General features: G+C 41.3%; 1 protein-coding gene across 3 annotated transcripts in view; it reads left to right on the top strand.

Annotated features, from left to right (window-relative positions):
• The window catches only part of LOC144772966 (F-box-like/WD repeat-containing protein TBL1X), a 952,308-nt gene that overhangs the window by 217,244 nt on the left and 717,327 nt on the right, over window positions 1-17,737 (top strand). The gene's annotated exons all lie outside the window — the stretch shown is intronic.

Here is a 17,737-nt window from a genome sequence, read left to right as displayed (position 1 = left end):
AGTTTGCTACTGATGACCCACCCCCCGCGACGCCCCACGCCGGAAATCTGGACGTTGTGCTGCGTTGGGACTATTCGCACAGCCGACCGCTACTTCGTTGTTTTTCCCTAAAAATGTTTATATGTTATTACTATTTTTGTTTTCTTGTATATATTTATAAATTATTAAAGTTTTATAATCTTACTACTTTGTCGGAGTGCTATATATTTTTAATGTGACACATAATTGTAAAAACTTTGATGTACAAAGAGTCATCCCTGGAATCTTCCGCTTCACGCTCGGTCCCCTCCCCAATCACAATACAGGATGGTTTTCAGATAATAGCAACGCTTCTGCTGTGACGGATCTCATCGAGTGTGGGCCTTGATCTACTATAACTCCTTTGAAGAGGGGTGATTCTTTACAGCTGTGGCCATAAACTACATCTGCAGGGCTAGCTGATAGCCTAGGACCGGCCTGGACAATCGGACACAGAGGAAAAGGAGTGTCAGAGGGTGCGGTAGTGAATAGGGCGAAAGGGAGGTGTCGGGCGGGCACAGGGTGTGATTCTCAGGGAAGAGCAGCGCAGAAGGGGGGAGGTTTATTACCCATGCATAAGACAGAGAGCGGGGGTGACCACTGCCTCAGGGTGAGATGCTTGCGAGGGTGGGGAGCCATGCTAAGGATCGACAGCGTGCAAAGAGTGGGTCTGGTCAAGGCATCTAAAATGGCTGCCGTGCACGACAAAAGTGTGGCATTTGAAAAAAGACAAGATGGCGCACACAATGTTTTTCAACAATTCCTGATTTCCTTCGAATCGAACGTTAACAGACGTTGGGGCATATTTCCAAAGTTAAGCGATATTTATCCCTAACGATGCATTGCAAAGATTTTTTTACCGTCAGAAATTATCGCAGATAAACCTTGCTATTATCAAGGTTTATCGCAAATACGATAAAAAACGACCGCAATGCATTAATATCGCTGAAAACTCAGCGATATTCATGCATTACCGAGCTAATGCTCTTAGCCATGTTATCCACCTCCCATTGGATAACATGGCTAAGAACTGCTCAGGGCAGCTGTTACTTTTTGGAGATATTCGCGCTTATCTCGAATATTTCCAAAAGTTGATAATAGGAGATAGCGATGTTAGCGACTGTTTCCAGTCGCTAACATCTTGGCATGCCCACTTTGCATGTCATTAGTGATAAATATCACTCACATGCAAAGTGGGACCCAAGATGGTCGCTATCTCCTACTAGCCGTCGCTAACTGGTGTTAGCAACAGCTAGGTAATACAGATATAATTTTATCTCCGCGGAGCGCTGTTACAGATATATATCTTGTTTTTGAACGTTAATTTCTCAAAATGCACTGAAGCACATATATTGAGACATAGCAAAGGCACATCGGGCTACCAGTCCCTAGGAGATAGCGATGTTAGCGACTGTTTCCAGTCGCTAACATCTTGGCATGCCCACTTTGCATGTCATTAGTGATAAATATCACTCACATGCAAAGTGGGACCCAAGATGGTCGCTATCTCCTACTAGCCGTCGCTAACTGGTGTTAGCAACAGCTAGGTAATACAGATATAATTTTATCTCCGCGAAGCGGAGCGCTGTTACAGATATATATCTTGTTTTTGAACGTTAATTTCTCAAAATGCACTGAAACACATATATTGAGACATAGCAAAGGCACATCGGGCTACCAGTCCCTAATATTTTACCAAGTTTCGGGCAAATCCATTCAGCCGTTCGATTATTATTATTATTTTTTTTTTTTGCCCCGCGGGGCCCTTTTAAAACCTTCACATCAAACCTAGGGGGTCAGCGAGGATCTACTATGCCCCCTTATGGTCATTTGCCCCTTCGCTTTGGCCTCCTCTTGTCTCTCGATCCTACCGAGAGACAAGATGGCGGCCGCTACGTACTGTTTGGAATGTTTACAGACACCGGAGAGCCAATCAGCTTCGCTTCGCAAAGCTCCGTAACGCGAAAAGTACGCGAAGCGGTGCGCTGTTACAGATATATATCTTTTTTTGAACGTTAATTTCTCAAAATCCACTGAAGCACATATATTGAGACCTAGCAAAGGCACATCGGGCTTCCAGTCCCTACAATTTTGCCAAGTTTCGTGCAAATCCATTCAGCCGTTCGATTATTATTATTTTTTTTTTTTTTTGCCCCGCGGGGCCCTTTTAAAACCTCCACATCAAACCTAGGGGGTCAGCGAGGATCTACTATGCCCCCTTATAGTTATTTCCCCCTTTGTTTTGACCTCCTCTTGTCTCTCGATCCTACCGAGAGACAAGATGGCGGCCGCTACGGACTGTTTGGAATGTTGACAGACGCCGGAGAACCAATCAGCTTCGCTTCACAAAGCTCCGTTGCGCGAAAAGTACGCGTCCTGGGCCGCTGCCCAGTCCGCTGTTACAGATATATATCTTTTTTTAAACGTTAATTTCTCAAAATCCACTGGAGCACATATATTGAGACCTACAAAAGGCACATCGGGCTACCAGTCCCTACAATTTTGCCAAGTTTCGTGCAAATCCATTCAGCCGTTCGGGCTAAAAGTGAGGCCAACCGCCCTATGGAAATTAACATGGGAAAAACGCGTTTTGGGACCCCCCTTTTTTCTCGGCCCCCACTGGACGAACCCCCCCCAAATTTTCAAGGGCTGCTCAGAAACTAAATGTGCCATTTTCCTGAAAATTTCAGCCAATTCCGTCCACAAACGCCAAAGTTATTAGACATAGAATTTTCAAAAAACCCATAGAGAAAAAATCCTAACTATATATACCTACTGGCGACCGCCAGTAGGTAATATATATATATATATATATATATATATATATATATATATATATATATATATATATATATACACACACCCCCTTTAAAGAAAAAAGTAGAAGCCACAGTGGGGGGGGGGGTACCAGGGAGCCATTTTATTCTCATGAGTGCATCAGGCCATTGCATTTCGGCCGTGAGGTCTTCTTTGGTGCCCAGTAATGCTGAAATGAACAGGCCCCTTCTCCCTGTGCTGCTATAGTCATCCTGCTCAGTTCTGATAGGTTGTGACCCAATCCCTCCCACTCCGGCCGGAGCGGGATGTCCGACGCGTAGTCCCCGAAAGTTCAATGGACTACACGTCCCAGAATACTCAGTTCCAGCAAAAGGGATCCATAGGGTAGGGAAACACCACGTTGAAAGAAATAGCTGGCAGGTGAGTCAAGGAGCGGAGCGTGCCACCATTTCTCTATATTCTTGAGTTAAAGGCGCTCCCTCGGGTCCCCACATCGCAACAACCTTAAGCACCCAGGTGTCCTTTCCGCGTGGATCCGAGTGGCCATGCACCGAGCCCAGTGTGAGGCGGAATTGCCTCAACAACGCTTCTCCTTCTCCTGGGGTCATAAGGTGGACTCCGGAAAATCTGCTACCACAGAAACGCCCAATCAGCAGCCGGAGCTGCCGCTGCCAATGATTCCGGTGTCACTTGTGAAGCGTGGGCTTCTGTACCGTGTCACAGGCAAAACACGGTGAATTGATATATATATATATATATATATATAATATATATATATTCCTGATGTAACCAATTCCAGTACTTAGTTGTTCAAACGTACAGGGTTTTTCAAGTGTAGCTCATGTAGGGCCTGTAAATTTTGCATCACAACTTTCGGGTTCACTGATGCCTTTGAACTGACTCCAACTAAAATAAAAGGCTTTTTCACTTACAAAATGGATCATGCCATGTATATACTTGAATTTACTTCCCCGTCCTCTGGTGCTCCCTTCCATACGCACACTGAGGTTTGGATCAGCCAGATGGCGGATTTTTTCGTGGATAAGATTAGAGTTATCCACGATTCCTTTCGACATCCATGCCTTTCACTACCGCCGGGCTTTACATCTAGTCCGCCCATATCCATAACTGAGGAAGGCCCACTTTTGTCGGAATTTCCGGTGATGTCTCCCACGGTCTCTCTTGACCTTCTATCCCGGCTTAAGTACGGCTCTCCATCCAACCCTTGCCCGGCTAAGTGTTTAGGGAAAATAGCGCCGGCTGTAAATGCGCTACTTAACCCTTTGCTTAATGCTTCCTTGAGCACGGGTGTTGTCCCTCAAGCGTGGAAGCATGCATTGATTCTTCCACTGATCAAGAAGACCAACCTTGATCCCCTCATCCATGCTAACTACAGGCCTATCTCTCTCCTCCCTGCTCTGGCTAAGGTGACCGAGAAACACGTGCACAGCTCTATTTCCAACTTTATTGAGAACAATAATATTCTTCATGACTCTCAATCGGGCTTTTGCAAGAATTTTAGCACTGAGACCGCTCTTCTCGAGGTCACCGATGCCATCAGAGAGGTTCTAGATGTTGGAGGGAAGGCCATTTTGGTTATGCTGGATCTGTCGGCGGCTTTCGACACCGTCCCCCATGAAGGTCTCCTTTTAAGACTCCAGGAGATCGGTTTTCGAGGGACGGTGCTGAATTGGTTTAAGTCATTTCTGACCGGCCGCCGGCAAGTGGTCTGGACACCTCCGTTTTCCGCTGAAATGCCGCCGCTGGAGGTGGGGGTACCGCAGGGTTCCATTTTGAGCCCTGCGCTTTTCAACATCTATATGGCCCCCTTGGCGGCGGTTGCGGAATCTTTTGGTGCCCAGATCATAACTTATGCGGACGACACCCAGTTGCTCTTTACATCTGGCAAGGGCAGGGACTTTGACGGCTCGAGGATCAGGGACTGTTTGGGAGCTGTCTTTGCCTGGTTCCAACGGCACAGCCTAAAATGTAATTCCGATAAATCGGAGTTACTTTTTTTGGGATGTCCTCCTGATCCTGGCTGGAAGGCTTGGTGGCCTTCTGACATGTTTCCACCGGATGCCGCCTCCTCCAAAGCCAAAAATCTGGGCTTTGTGGTAGACGATGGTCTTGCCTTCGGCCCTCAGATCATCGGGCTGACTGTCAAATGCTTCGGCCTCTTGAAGTTGCTGCGGAAATTTCTTCCGTTGCTTTCGCTGAAGCACAGAAAGATCATCGTGCAGGCCTTGATAGGCTCGCGTTTGGACTACGCAAACGTTCTCTATCTTGGCCTGCCGAAATATCTTTTGGCCCGGCTTCAGATTGTGCAAAACTCGGCAGCTAGAGCCATTTTTGGCCTCCACCGTAGATCTGGAGCTACAGAGCTGCTAAAAAAATTACACTGGCTCCCAATCGCTAAAAGGATCGCTTTTAAGGCGCTCACTTTTGCCTTCAAGTCCCTTCATCGGATAGGCCCCAAATATCTGCAGAAGCGCTTAGCTTTTTATGTGCCTCGCAGGGCGTTACGCTCTGCGACTCTTGCCAAAGCCCTGATTCCGCCTATCCGTTTGTCTAGAATCGGAGGACATTCCTTTCGATTGCTAGCGCCTCAAGGTTGGAACGACCTGCCTGTTCCGCTTAGGAAAGCTGCTGACTTGCTCTCTTTTAGAAAGGGACTTAAGACCTGGCTTTTCACTCAGTATTGGTTTTGCCTCCTCTCTTTTCATGTTCACCGTGTTAAGTTTCCCCTATTCCTTAGGCTCTTTGCCAAAGCGCCGGGACACTCCTAGGAGTAGCCGTGCGCTATAAAAGAGCATTTTTAAAATTTTTTTTTTTTAACATTTAACATGTTCCTGCAAGTCGAAATATGTTGGTAGCACGAAGCTACAGGTATTTACACGTATTTTACAACATCTTCCTGCTATCGTGAACTCTGACCCTAGTTATCCTGTAGCGCGACATTTTAAGCTAGTTCATCAGAACAACCTAAATGAGTTAAGATACTTTGTCATCGATGCGGTACCTAAATTACCAAGAGGTGGGAACAGGGAAAAAAGACTGAGGCAACTGGAATCCCATTACATTTGACTGCTTGACACCAAGATGCCCAATGGGCTTAATACAGGAGAGGATTTGCACAACTTCCTATGAGTTCACAGTGTTCTATGTAACACTACATATAGCTACCATTTTACAGATGAATGTAGGTGCGGGCATTCTTTTAACAGTTCTTTTAGCCAGTTTGTGCTTTGGTTTTAACCTGATGTTAACTGTTTGGTTTTTATTAGGTTTTTATCAGGGTTCGGTTTCTCGATTTTTAGACGGTTTCGGATGCAGCACTTTTATTCAATCTTTTGTGCCCTTTGACTCGTTACCGATTGTGAGTATGTTGGCTTATGGGTATGTCAAATATGCTCTTCGTATGCTGCTAAGTTCTTGCTATTTTGCACATACATCAACTGATAGTAAACCGTTGGAGGTTGCTTGCTGTTCTGCTTATTTGCACTAGTGCACTTGCCTTTTATATGAAATTATGAATATGTGAGTTGTTAATCCCGGGCTGCTCTACCACCTCTTTTGTTCACTGTTCCTAATATTTATATCTATTTATGCCCTAGCTGTTCTGATATTTATTGCACTTGCACTTTAATATTCATCATTATGAGTGAGTGAGTGATTATTTCTATCGCGCAAGAAAACTTAACCCAAAAAGGGCATCAAGGCGTAGTATCACCAACTGTATTATTATGGTTACAATATAGAACCAGTAGAATTAGGTAACGGATAGTAGAGGTATAAGTCTTTTGGGATTTTCAGACTATAGTGCTAGTCTAAGTAGACTAATACATACAGTATTTTGTATGTTTGCAGCAGCCAGGCACTCTTGGCACATCAGCATGGATGTGAGTCTATCCCCCATTAGTTGGCATCTACCCTCAAGCCAGACCTGAGCTATACTGTCTTATATGGTTGAAACCGCTACGGTCTCCCTTTGTTTTCACATGAACTGATGTACCCTTGGCCCAACTATGACTTGATTAGTGGTCGTACGATAAGAAGTCAAACCTCGGTTTTATGAGTCATTATTTTGCAGTTTTGAGCACTTAGACACATATTTTTATTTATTTTCACTAAGCCTCTCTAGTAATCAGTTGTAGTAGTACACAATGTTTTTATGATCAGGATTATTCAGTATTGATTGAATGACCACTATGGTGATATTTTATACTATGTGTATATATTTAACAGACATCAGAATGTATTCTCTGTTAACTGAATTAGTATTTCTTTTACTTGTAAAAAAAGTTTTTCCTGATTGTGGCAGTATGTTGTTTAGGTCCATTGTGTGCTGTTATCGGTTGAGAAGGACACTTTGTGACACTATTCGAAGAAGAAATGGGTCCTAGGGTGTCATGTGATCAAGGTCGTGGCAATACGGCCGAAATGCATCATGACGATCCTCACAGTATAAATAGGCACTGAAATTGAACCTGCAGCACGTTGTGGTCTGTACCTGTGTTTTCGAAGATTCGGGGTTTGGGATTGTAATTTTTAGGTCTCGCGACCTATCGATGCGCGCAAGCGCATCGAGCGGAGCGAGAATTCAAGTAGCCAAAATCCTCATGAAACCACCAGCTTTTTGCTGGCGTTTTCATGAAGTTCACGTGAACCACGTGATCAAACACGAACGCGCATCAGCCTCCCTCCCTCCTAATTGCATTTGCCGCACAGCACATCAAAGGGCTTCGCCCAGCGTGCGCTCTGCGGCTTCTCGGCTTCTCCTCCCCTAATTAGTCATTTTCGCCTCTCTCCCCACTCGGGCCCCCTCCCCTGCCCGCCGTGTCGCATTTCTCCTCCCCCCTCCTTCTCTGCCTTCCTTTCCCGGCGCACGCATTTGTTTGTTACTTCTTAAAACCTCCCAAGGCATCTTAATTTACACAGCTGCCTTCCTTTCCCGGCGCACGCATTTGTTTGTTACTTCTTAAAACCTCCCAAGGCATCTTAATTTACACAGCTGCCTTCCTTTCCCGGCGCACGCATTTGTTTGTTACTTCTTAAAACCTCCCAAGGCATCTTAATTTACACCGACGCTCATAAACTAGGCATTAGTTATTATTCTGAAGTTGAAACAAAGTCCGACTGCCCAGTCGTAGCCAGCACATTCAACTAGTGCGTTGCATTCAGTCGACTGCCTCATTTTAAGTTTGGGAAACATTCAGTCGTAGCCAGCACATTCAACTAGTGCGTTGCATTCATTCATGTTTTCTCTTTTATGGCTTCAAATGTTGTGATCCACAGCCAGACACGCTTACGTGGAGACATCACCTTTCGGAAGCCCAGTTTCCACAGATCAATTCAAAAATAGGGACAATTAAGCGCCGATAGCTCCGTATAACAAACACTCAGTAAAATGTAAATAAAAGGTGGCGAAAGAAAAAATGAAGGGCATTTAACACTCGCCAGCTTGGTTAATAACGGAAGATCGTCAGCCGGATAAACCCTACATACTACACATCTGTTGTTCCTATGTATAACGTCATTTTCAACGAAAGGCATAGTCGGAATTCAATTCACAGTTATTCTCACAGACTACCTGCAAGCAATGTGACTTCTATGATTAACTCCTGCGGTCAGAATAAATCAAGAAAATTTATTCACCCACGGCGCTCTCGTTTCCCTCTCAGAAAATGTTCAACAAGCATTGGCATTGCCAATAGGTCTCGCTTGTGGGACCTTATAAGTATTTAGTTTTGCAGCACAATATCCTTGGTGCAACAAGGATATTGTGCTGCAAAACTAAATACTTATAAGGTCCCACAAGCGAGACCTATTGGCTATGCCAATGCGTATATATATATATATATATATATATATATATATATATATATATATATATATATATATATATATATTAGAAAACAAAGGTTGCCCTTTAGAGATGCCGCACACAGCACGGGTTTAACGCACACCACATCACAGGCAGCAGTCAGGTTTGCAGGCTTTATGTCATCCAACAGCCAAACGCGTTTCGAGCTCCCTTGAGCTCTTGATCACTGGCAGTAAAGAAAGTAGGAGCGGCATAAAGAACAACTTCTTTTATTCAAATGAGGAGTCCCGCCCCAGTGGGCGTTGTGGAAAATGGCATGCTGGTACTGATAGTCCCCTCGTGCAGCCACATAAGACTCTGGTAGTTCTTTAACCAAGTGGTTAGCGTTCCTCCTTCTGAATACAATTTAAAATCCATGTACGGTGAAAGGCATTCAGCAACTGCATTCCGCTGCTAATACAACTGTAAGCGAGGCCCCCTCTGTCCATGACTCGCGCTGGCTGCATTACTAAGTATGATCCATAATATCAAGACAAGGTATACCCCGTTATCTGATTTGTATCTATATTATTATTTGGACTTAATTTACTGTTTCAAGATGGCGCTCACGATTTTGGACCTTGGTCCCATTTCTATGTTGTTTACTTGCCATTATTTACATCCGCCTCGCCACCGCCAGTGTGAAACTGACGAAGGCAAGAGCCGAAACGCATTTTTCTGTTTGTGTGCAATAAACCTACTTGGTTTAATTTACTGGGAGTGCTGGTTTTCTGGCTTTGTGTCAGGGGAGCTGATATATATATATATATATATATATATATATATATATATATCTCCTCCTCGAATCTCTCGGCGTCTCAGGCCCAGCACGGCCTCGTACAAACGCCAGCAAACAAAGGGAGACGGACCACAATATTTCAGCATCAGCAGATTTATTTAGATGCACAGAGCAGCTTCGCGTTTCTGGCAAGTTATGCCCTTGATTCAGCTCCAAAAAAACCCCCTCCCCAGCCAGGGAAGGAAGCGGCCGCACTCGCGTGGAATTTTCAAAGTTATTTTATTGCACAAACAGGACGCGTTTCGGCAGACTTTTTCCTCTGTGCAACAAGCGTTACCGCCATTTAAGCTTGCATTTCAAAATTGATTGCACATTTTTTTCATGTGAATGCATTGACATGAAAGACAGACACATTCTAAATTACGACTATGGCGGCCATTTTAAAGTGGTGTACATAATACTTAATACCTTAATAACCATTGTTACAATCATGAGTTATTATCCTGCCATTTTACAAGTCGTATATAAAGTCAATCATGAAACTAAAATCTAAAAAAATAATTTGAGAACTGAGCAATTAAGCCTTGTATGGGCGAAGACACTTAATTCACAGAATTGAGCCCTATATGGGCATAGAGACGAATGTGACGAATTCATTGAAACAGCTCAAGAAAATGATAATTCTCACAATCATTCATTTACAATTTGTGCAACTCTCCTAAGTATCAAGATCATGGAATTATTCACATTTATATTAGCAGAAACCATTATTTACATGTCTATGTCATCAGAAACATCTAGGAATAAAAGAGTTAAGACCAAATGGGATGACAGTATGTAAATTGATAATATACCTTGATTGCAACCTGCGTAATTTCTGCAGTCTATCACCACCTCGGTCACTCAATGGAATATGATCTATACAATAATACTTCAATTGTGTTTGATCACTGTTGTGGACTTCAGAAAAATGCCTCGCCACTGGATAAGTGGGATCTCTATTTTCGATTGCTCTGGCATGCTCTAAAATTCTTTTTTTGGCAGGGTGTTTAGTACACCCAACATAAATTTTCAAGCAAGGACATATATATATATATATGTGTCTGTGTGTATATATATATGTGTGTGTGTATATATATATGCATATATATATGTACATACATACATACGTATATATATATATATCTGGGAATCTCTACCTATAAAGCGTTCGGATAATTCTGTGTTTCCCATGAAATTGGAGAGATCAGTGGTGTCCGAATCGGTAAGCGGGGAGTCTTCTGGGGCACGGGAGGTTGGGTTGTGGTTGGAACTCATGCCTCAGAGGGGGAGCTTTGAGGGCTCTCTCTCTTTCTTTTTCTGTGCTCTGTTGTACCGCTGACCATCAGAGCAAATAATCCTAAATGTGAAAATCTTTAGCCTCTTCTAGGTATAATCTCGGCCGAGATGTTTACATTGTGACAATTGTGGATCTCTTGAGTGAAATTTAGCGAGTTAATCTCGAGCTGTGTGCATTAAGGGCTCAGAGTCCCATAATCTTTCACTTGGGGTTTTTGAAAAATGTAAACAGTAAACCAGTGCATCGTGTATTCACTAAATAGGAGAAATGAACCATCAACATAAAGTGTACTCAAAAATAGAATAGCAAAGATTGGAAATTATTTTAAAGCTACGGACTACCAGCTATTACAAATAAGTGGTTTTCTACAAAAAAACAATACTTTCTCTTTGGTACAAAATTAAAAATTTGAGAACTATGACTGACATATCTGCAAAAGGGGAATTCATAGCAAATGAAATGTTTGATGATGACAGTGAAAGTTGTGTAAAGAACCTAACCAGTACTGAACGCATTCCGAGAGGGTTACGAATGTTTGTTTTACCAACCTTAAATGACATGGATGCAGATCTTTTAAAGAGGTGGCAGACTGACACCACTGAACGCTCCATGAAGTTGATGGAGACATCTTTCATGCGGAGTGTAAGTTATCTTTTGCCTCAGAGAAAATCAAAGAACTTGAGAAAGCCATGGAAGAATACAGCCAAAGTAAAAAAGGCATTAGAAGAGTTGGGAAAAGAAGTTGGACAGACATGAAAAAGAAGTACAAATGAAGGAACTCAAGAAATTCAACGGAGAGAGGATTGACTATGCTATGGGAAGAGTTTATACTTTTACCGGACGTTTTAACTCCCTTCATAAGTCAAAGAATTGATTATATTAAGGAAAGAACTTAGCCCCCCCTCATGTGTTGAAAGTTCAGAAGTCAGTTCTGGGGATGAAAGAATGTCATCAACATGCACAAGACTGGCTGTTTCCAGGGAAATGCACCTCCTTCAGATGAGAGCACGGGGAGGTGCAGAGGTGCACCAAACCAGGAGAATCAAAAGGAAAAAAAACAAAGAGAGGTAGGAAGAGGAAAACGTGGCAAAGGAAGAAAAAGAATGTAACAACGGAAAGGATCAATATCGTTAGAAGACAATCATAAGAGACTTCTAAATAAAGGTTTATCATTCTATCCGAATGTGGGTATTAATTTGCCATCAGAAAGGATTGTTTTATATAAGTTTAGAAGGAAGTTGAAATTGAAGAAATATTTTTCATTTAAAAATAATAAATCTAAAACTACTGGGGTGTCAACTTTATTTAATTTAATGGAAGAAGATCTACTGCATTTACATAATTTAGCGACCCTACAGGAAGATTCAATTACAGTAGAGGGAGAAACTTACCAGGAGCCACTATCCTATCAAGAATTCTGCATGAGGGTAGGCATTGACACAGGCAAATCAATGACAAGTAGGTGTAAGAGCAAATCAAGATTTTTGTCCACAATTGCCATTGGGAAATAGAGTTCATCTGTTTCAAGAGCTAGTCTCTGAAGGCTTTGGAGGGATAGATGTAAATGAGTATAAATCGATTAGCCATCAATTGAGAGGAAACATGACTGAAGGAGACTAATTAGCTTTGAAAGAACTACAAGAGGATCAAAATCTCATAATAAAAGCACCAGACAAAGGTGGAAATATTGTTTTAGTGGATTGCAGCAAATTCATACAAGAAGCCAGGAGATAACTAAACAATCGGAAACACGATGAAAAATTTGCCTAAAATCCAACAAGTGACATAATGAGCGTCTTTCTTGAAAAACGTACATTTTGGCATGATCAGAATTTGCTTGACAATGAAGAATAAGGATCCCTAAAAGAAATGATCCAATATTGCCAAAAATATATTTTTTGCCTAAAGTCCACATAAACATAGACAATTCTCCAGGACGCCTGATTGTTAGCTCTTGCGATACTTTATTGGAAAACACTTCTAGGTTTGTAGACATTTTCTTTTCTCCATATATATTTGAGATATTCCATCTTATATTTGAGATTTTTAAAACCGAATAAGTCACATCCCGTGGAAAAAAGTAGTACATAATGGCAAAAATGGACGTTGTATCATTATATACATTCATAAAACATAAGGATGGGTTGAAAGCCACCAAATATTTTTTTAAGTTCAAGATCTCTTAATTTAATGGAACACTCAGAAATGCTAAGTGAGATGGAGTTCTGCTTAAAAAATAATGTATTTATCTTTGATGGAAAGTTTTTCAATGCAAAAACATATGCTAATTTAACCATGGGATTTTGGAAGGCTGAAACTGATTTCAAAGAAGCCAATGCAGAGATTTTGAAGAAAGTGGTTTTATGGCTACGTTTTATTGATGATTGTTTTTAATCTGGGAGGGTGAGCAACACGAGCTAGAATTTTTTTTTAAATCACTAAATAAGAATTCCCAAAATCTAAAAATTACATGTGAAAAAGTACCGCCAATATCAATTTTTGGGACCTGTACATCCAAAATAAGATTTGTACAAAAATGTATAGAAAGCCCACCTGCTGCAACAGCATTTTATTTGCAAACAGTGCTCACCCGAATGCTTTAAAGTGGAGCATACCAAATGGACAGTTCTTGAGAGCAAAAAGGAATTGTTCAGAAGAAAAGGGTTTTAATAACCAAGCCAATGAAATGTTTCAGAGATTTAGAAAAGAGGATATCCTGGATCAGAACTTGAAGATGCACTAAAGAAAGCAAAGAAGGAGGACAGGCAGGATTTACTGAGCCCCAAAGTGCAAAAGAATCTCAGGAAGATAAAGGAATAAGGTACATTATGGAATTTAATAATTAGGAAAAGGAAAATAAAAACCTTGATCAGGACTAGTTGGAGTATTTTGGAAAAAGATTAGGAATTAAGACCTTTTGTATTGAATCAGCCAAATATAATGTAGAGAAAAACTTCATCATTGGGTGATATTCTAGTAAGACATTTCATGTCGAGTTCAAACAGCATAACAACCTGGCTTACGTCAAATAGAAGATCTGGTTTTAACAAATGTCAAAAATATAAATCATGCACTTTAGGTGAAAATAGGACCACATACAGAGTGTTGGATGGACACACCAGAGACATTAAAGAGTGTATACACTGCGAACGTATTTTTGTAGTCTATGTTCTTGAATGCTTTTGTGGAAAAAACATACATAGGAAGCACAAGAAATAAATTGAAGCTGCGAATACTCCAACATCTGGGGGCAATATCTAACAAAGACTTTTCCTATGTTATTGCCAAACAAATATGGGATGTAAATGGAGGGGGCAGAAGCGGTCTCTACTTGCATGGAATTCAGCAAGTACAGGCAAACACCAGGGGAGGAGATCTAGTCATACTTAGTGAATTATAAAATCATTATTACAAGTATAGTTATCCATACAGTCACTCACACAATCATTGAGTCGTATGTATACTTATTAATATACAACAACTGACACATACACTGCCTTTTATTTTTCTAGTTTGTTGGACATGTACCCTTGAGAAATATATTTGCTCATCACCACACCCATAAAGATATTCACTCACCCAAACAACTGTTAGAACATGTAGTTTTAACTTCATATATCTAGTGAATCAACTATTCACACATCTTTGGGCAGTCACACACCCCCCCCCCCACCGAACCACACACACATTCACTCTCCCATACAAATACTCAGTTAACTAATCAATAACTAATACAGACTTTCACATAGCTAGTAACCAACTGGAGAACCAGTTTACACAACAACTGACAAAGTGATACAGATATTCAAACAGTTTAGTCACTATCCACTATATTTAGTGAGACACTATAAATTGGTCAAGTAAACAGTCAATTACACTGCTACTAAATCCTCCATCCAAATATTTATTTTTATATATCCACTCATTCTTCAATGCAAATTGCTATATATATAATGCATATTTAAATAACGAAGCAAACCACATTCACTGGATGATGTCATCAGTGATGTCATCAGTGATGTCATTTGAGATGTCATCAGTGATGTCACTGACCATGTCATGAATGATGTAATATGTGACATCAGCAGCAGTGGATTGCGGGTGCGCGAAATATAGTTAGTGCAACTAACTATATAGGAGCAATTTCAATGGTTTTGTATGAGTGAAGTGTCCAGCTAACTATAACACCCCTAAAACTTATAGTTTTTTGAGTGAATTTTAAAGGTTTTTTAAATGCTAATTCCTAACTATATAAGGCCTGAAACCTATGTTTTTTTCAGTGAATATATATATATATATATATATATATCTCGCTCCTCAGTCGCACCAGCCTTCCGCACACATGAATGGTGCCTGCCACAGCGGAGGTCCTCCCGCTTGTAAATAACAGCTCCAAACTGCCAAAGGGTAATCGTTACCTACTCCACAGAACACAGCACTCACGGGGGCAGTTCCAACAATGTATTTATTTTTTGGGAACTCTGGACGCACAACAGATGCGTTTCGGCTAATCGCCTTCGATGTTTTAGCATGAAACGCCAGCGTCGACATAGTTTTTTAAAGCCTGTCTTTGCAGTAGCGTGAAAAAATGCTTTAAAAAATAATGGCAACGGTGGCGTTTTGTGCTAAAACATCGAAGAAGGCGACTAGCCGAAACCCGTCCGTTGTGCGTCCATAGTTCCCAAAAAATAAATACATTGTTGGAACTCCCCCATGAGTGCTGTCTTATGTGGAGTAGGGTACGATTAACCATTGGCAGTTTGGAGCTGATATATATAATTCCCTGCTGTGTCCCTCCCGTTCTTTGAGAATTTGAACGTCCTGTGGCATTAATTTTCACGCTAGCCCTGAGCGCGTTTGAGGTGACCCGCATTTACAAAGAGGACAGAGCCAGCAGGGCAGCTACGGCAACTCTTTCACTGCACCAAGGTATTGGTACGGCTCTGATTCCACCGCATCCTCGCTTGCTGAAAGCGCCGCTGCTCAATGCAGTCCGTGACTTCACGGAGGATTCTTTGGACACTGTATCCTTGTTATTCAGGCCGGAAGCAGGGGGGATCCATGCGGTTGAAGACGTTGGGGACTCGGGACAGGAAATTCTATTTCGCCAACATCGGGCTGCCCCAGAGAATAGCAGCATTCTATAAAGCATCCGGTACCCCAGATGGGACACAAGTGGCTGAGCAAAGGAACTTACCTTACTTCCAATGAGAACTGCATTTTGGGACTTGTAGTCAGCCAATGCGCCTACAAGTCCGTTGGAACTCTTTGACCCAGCCCACCTGGATGGCCAACAATGGCGGAACGACTGTGGTTACATCAAGGACCTGGTGGGAGGGCCTTTGTTGAAGCTGGCATCTGAAGAAGGAAATTGCTCCGAAACGCGTCATGCCTAAAGCTTTCTTAGGGAAATAAATTCCTTCAATGAATTTCCCGCTGTGTCCCTCCCGTTCTTTGAGAATTTGAACGTCCTGTGGCATATATATATATATATATATATATATATATATATATATATATATATATATATATATATATATATATATATATATATATATATATATATATATATATATATATATATATATATATATTCTTTACCACACCAAACTTCCACTTAAAGAAGGCGCTGACTCCGTGAATCTCAATCCAAACGGTTTATTTTATACTCAGTTTCTGCTCAGACGCGTTTCGGCGGCTTTCTCCCGCCTTGTTCACTAACTCACAGGGGCAGTATATATATATATATATATATATATATATATATATATATATATATATAATATATATATATATATATAACCACAGTATAGAGAACCAATCCTCTTGCTGTGCCACCTCATTGTGGATGTACATTTTATTATTAACATCACTGCAGTTGTGATAGCAGTGTGGATCACACTTCCTTTCACAGATCCGTGTTGCCTAATCCCACCGGATCATAAAACAGAGAGTAACATGTGATATGCACCAAAAAAGAATAGTTACTTTCAAAGTGTTCTTTCAACTTAATTGTGGCACAATAAAATCAAGTGTTCAGTTGCAAAACAAGTACAACGTGGTTGGACTCAATGTCTCAGTTACTTACTGGTGGTCTTCTTTATTTCAAGTCTATATCTTAGTCATCACAGTCCTTACTGGTGAGGCACACCCTCCATGTAAGGCATAGTGCCAGTCTTAATCACTGATTGTTCTTAAATTTCCATTAAAACTTTATACAAGTACATGCTTGCTATTTTGTTCTGACTCCTTATCCCTTTACTGTGATAAGCCACAAGACTTCCTGTTTCACACCAGGCCAAATTGTATTATCATTGTCTGGATATGGGAGAGAGAAGGAGTGTATGTATTATCGTCAGGAAGACTTGGACACTATCACAACATTACTTCCTCAACCAAGTCCTTATTAAATTATATATTTAAGATACCTAAGACCAGCCTCCACAAATCTTCTGATTTGGTAATCAGAGGACTTGCAAACAATAAAACCCTTTTTTAATCATACTGAGCCCATTTAGTGATTCGAAAAAGCTTTTCCGAATGATTAAATGGGTTTAGGAAACCATACCCTATCGGTATTTGGAAGATGCGTGTTAAAAACCATCCCTTCCGAATACGGATTCCTTATAGTATGTAATAAAGTTTTGTAATTGAAATCCATTAGCAAAACCTTACTATTCTACCGACACATCAAAGGAGGTGGTTACCCATTTGCAAGTGAGAAAGGGGTCTCCAAAGGATCCACTTTTCTTTGTGTATGCTGAAAAATACATTTTTAGGAGTAGGAAGTGGTCCATCGGAACACTGCTTACTCCTAAGAAACGTTTGGGAAAAGTTTTGTTTTTGTTTTTCTTCTCAAATGCGTCTCATTTTCCTTTAGGGAAAACGAGTTGCATTAAAAAAGAAAGAAATTGCTTTATTTAAAAGCAATCGCAGACATGGTGATCTGCTGACCCCAGCAGGCCACCGTTCCTGTGATGGCAACCAGTCATAGTGT

Source organism: Lissotriton helveticus, chromosome 8 (genome assembly GCF_964261635.1).
Source record: "Lissotriton helveticus chromosome 8, aLisHel1.1, whole genome shotgun sequence".
NCBI lineage: Eukaryota > Metazoa > Chordata > Amphibia > Caudata > Salamandridae > Lissotriton > Lissotriton helveticus.
Note: the sequence above shows the minus strand (reverse complement) of the source record. Positions and strands in the feature narration are given on the sequence as shown.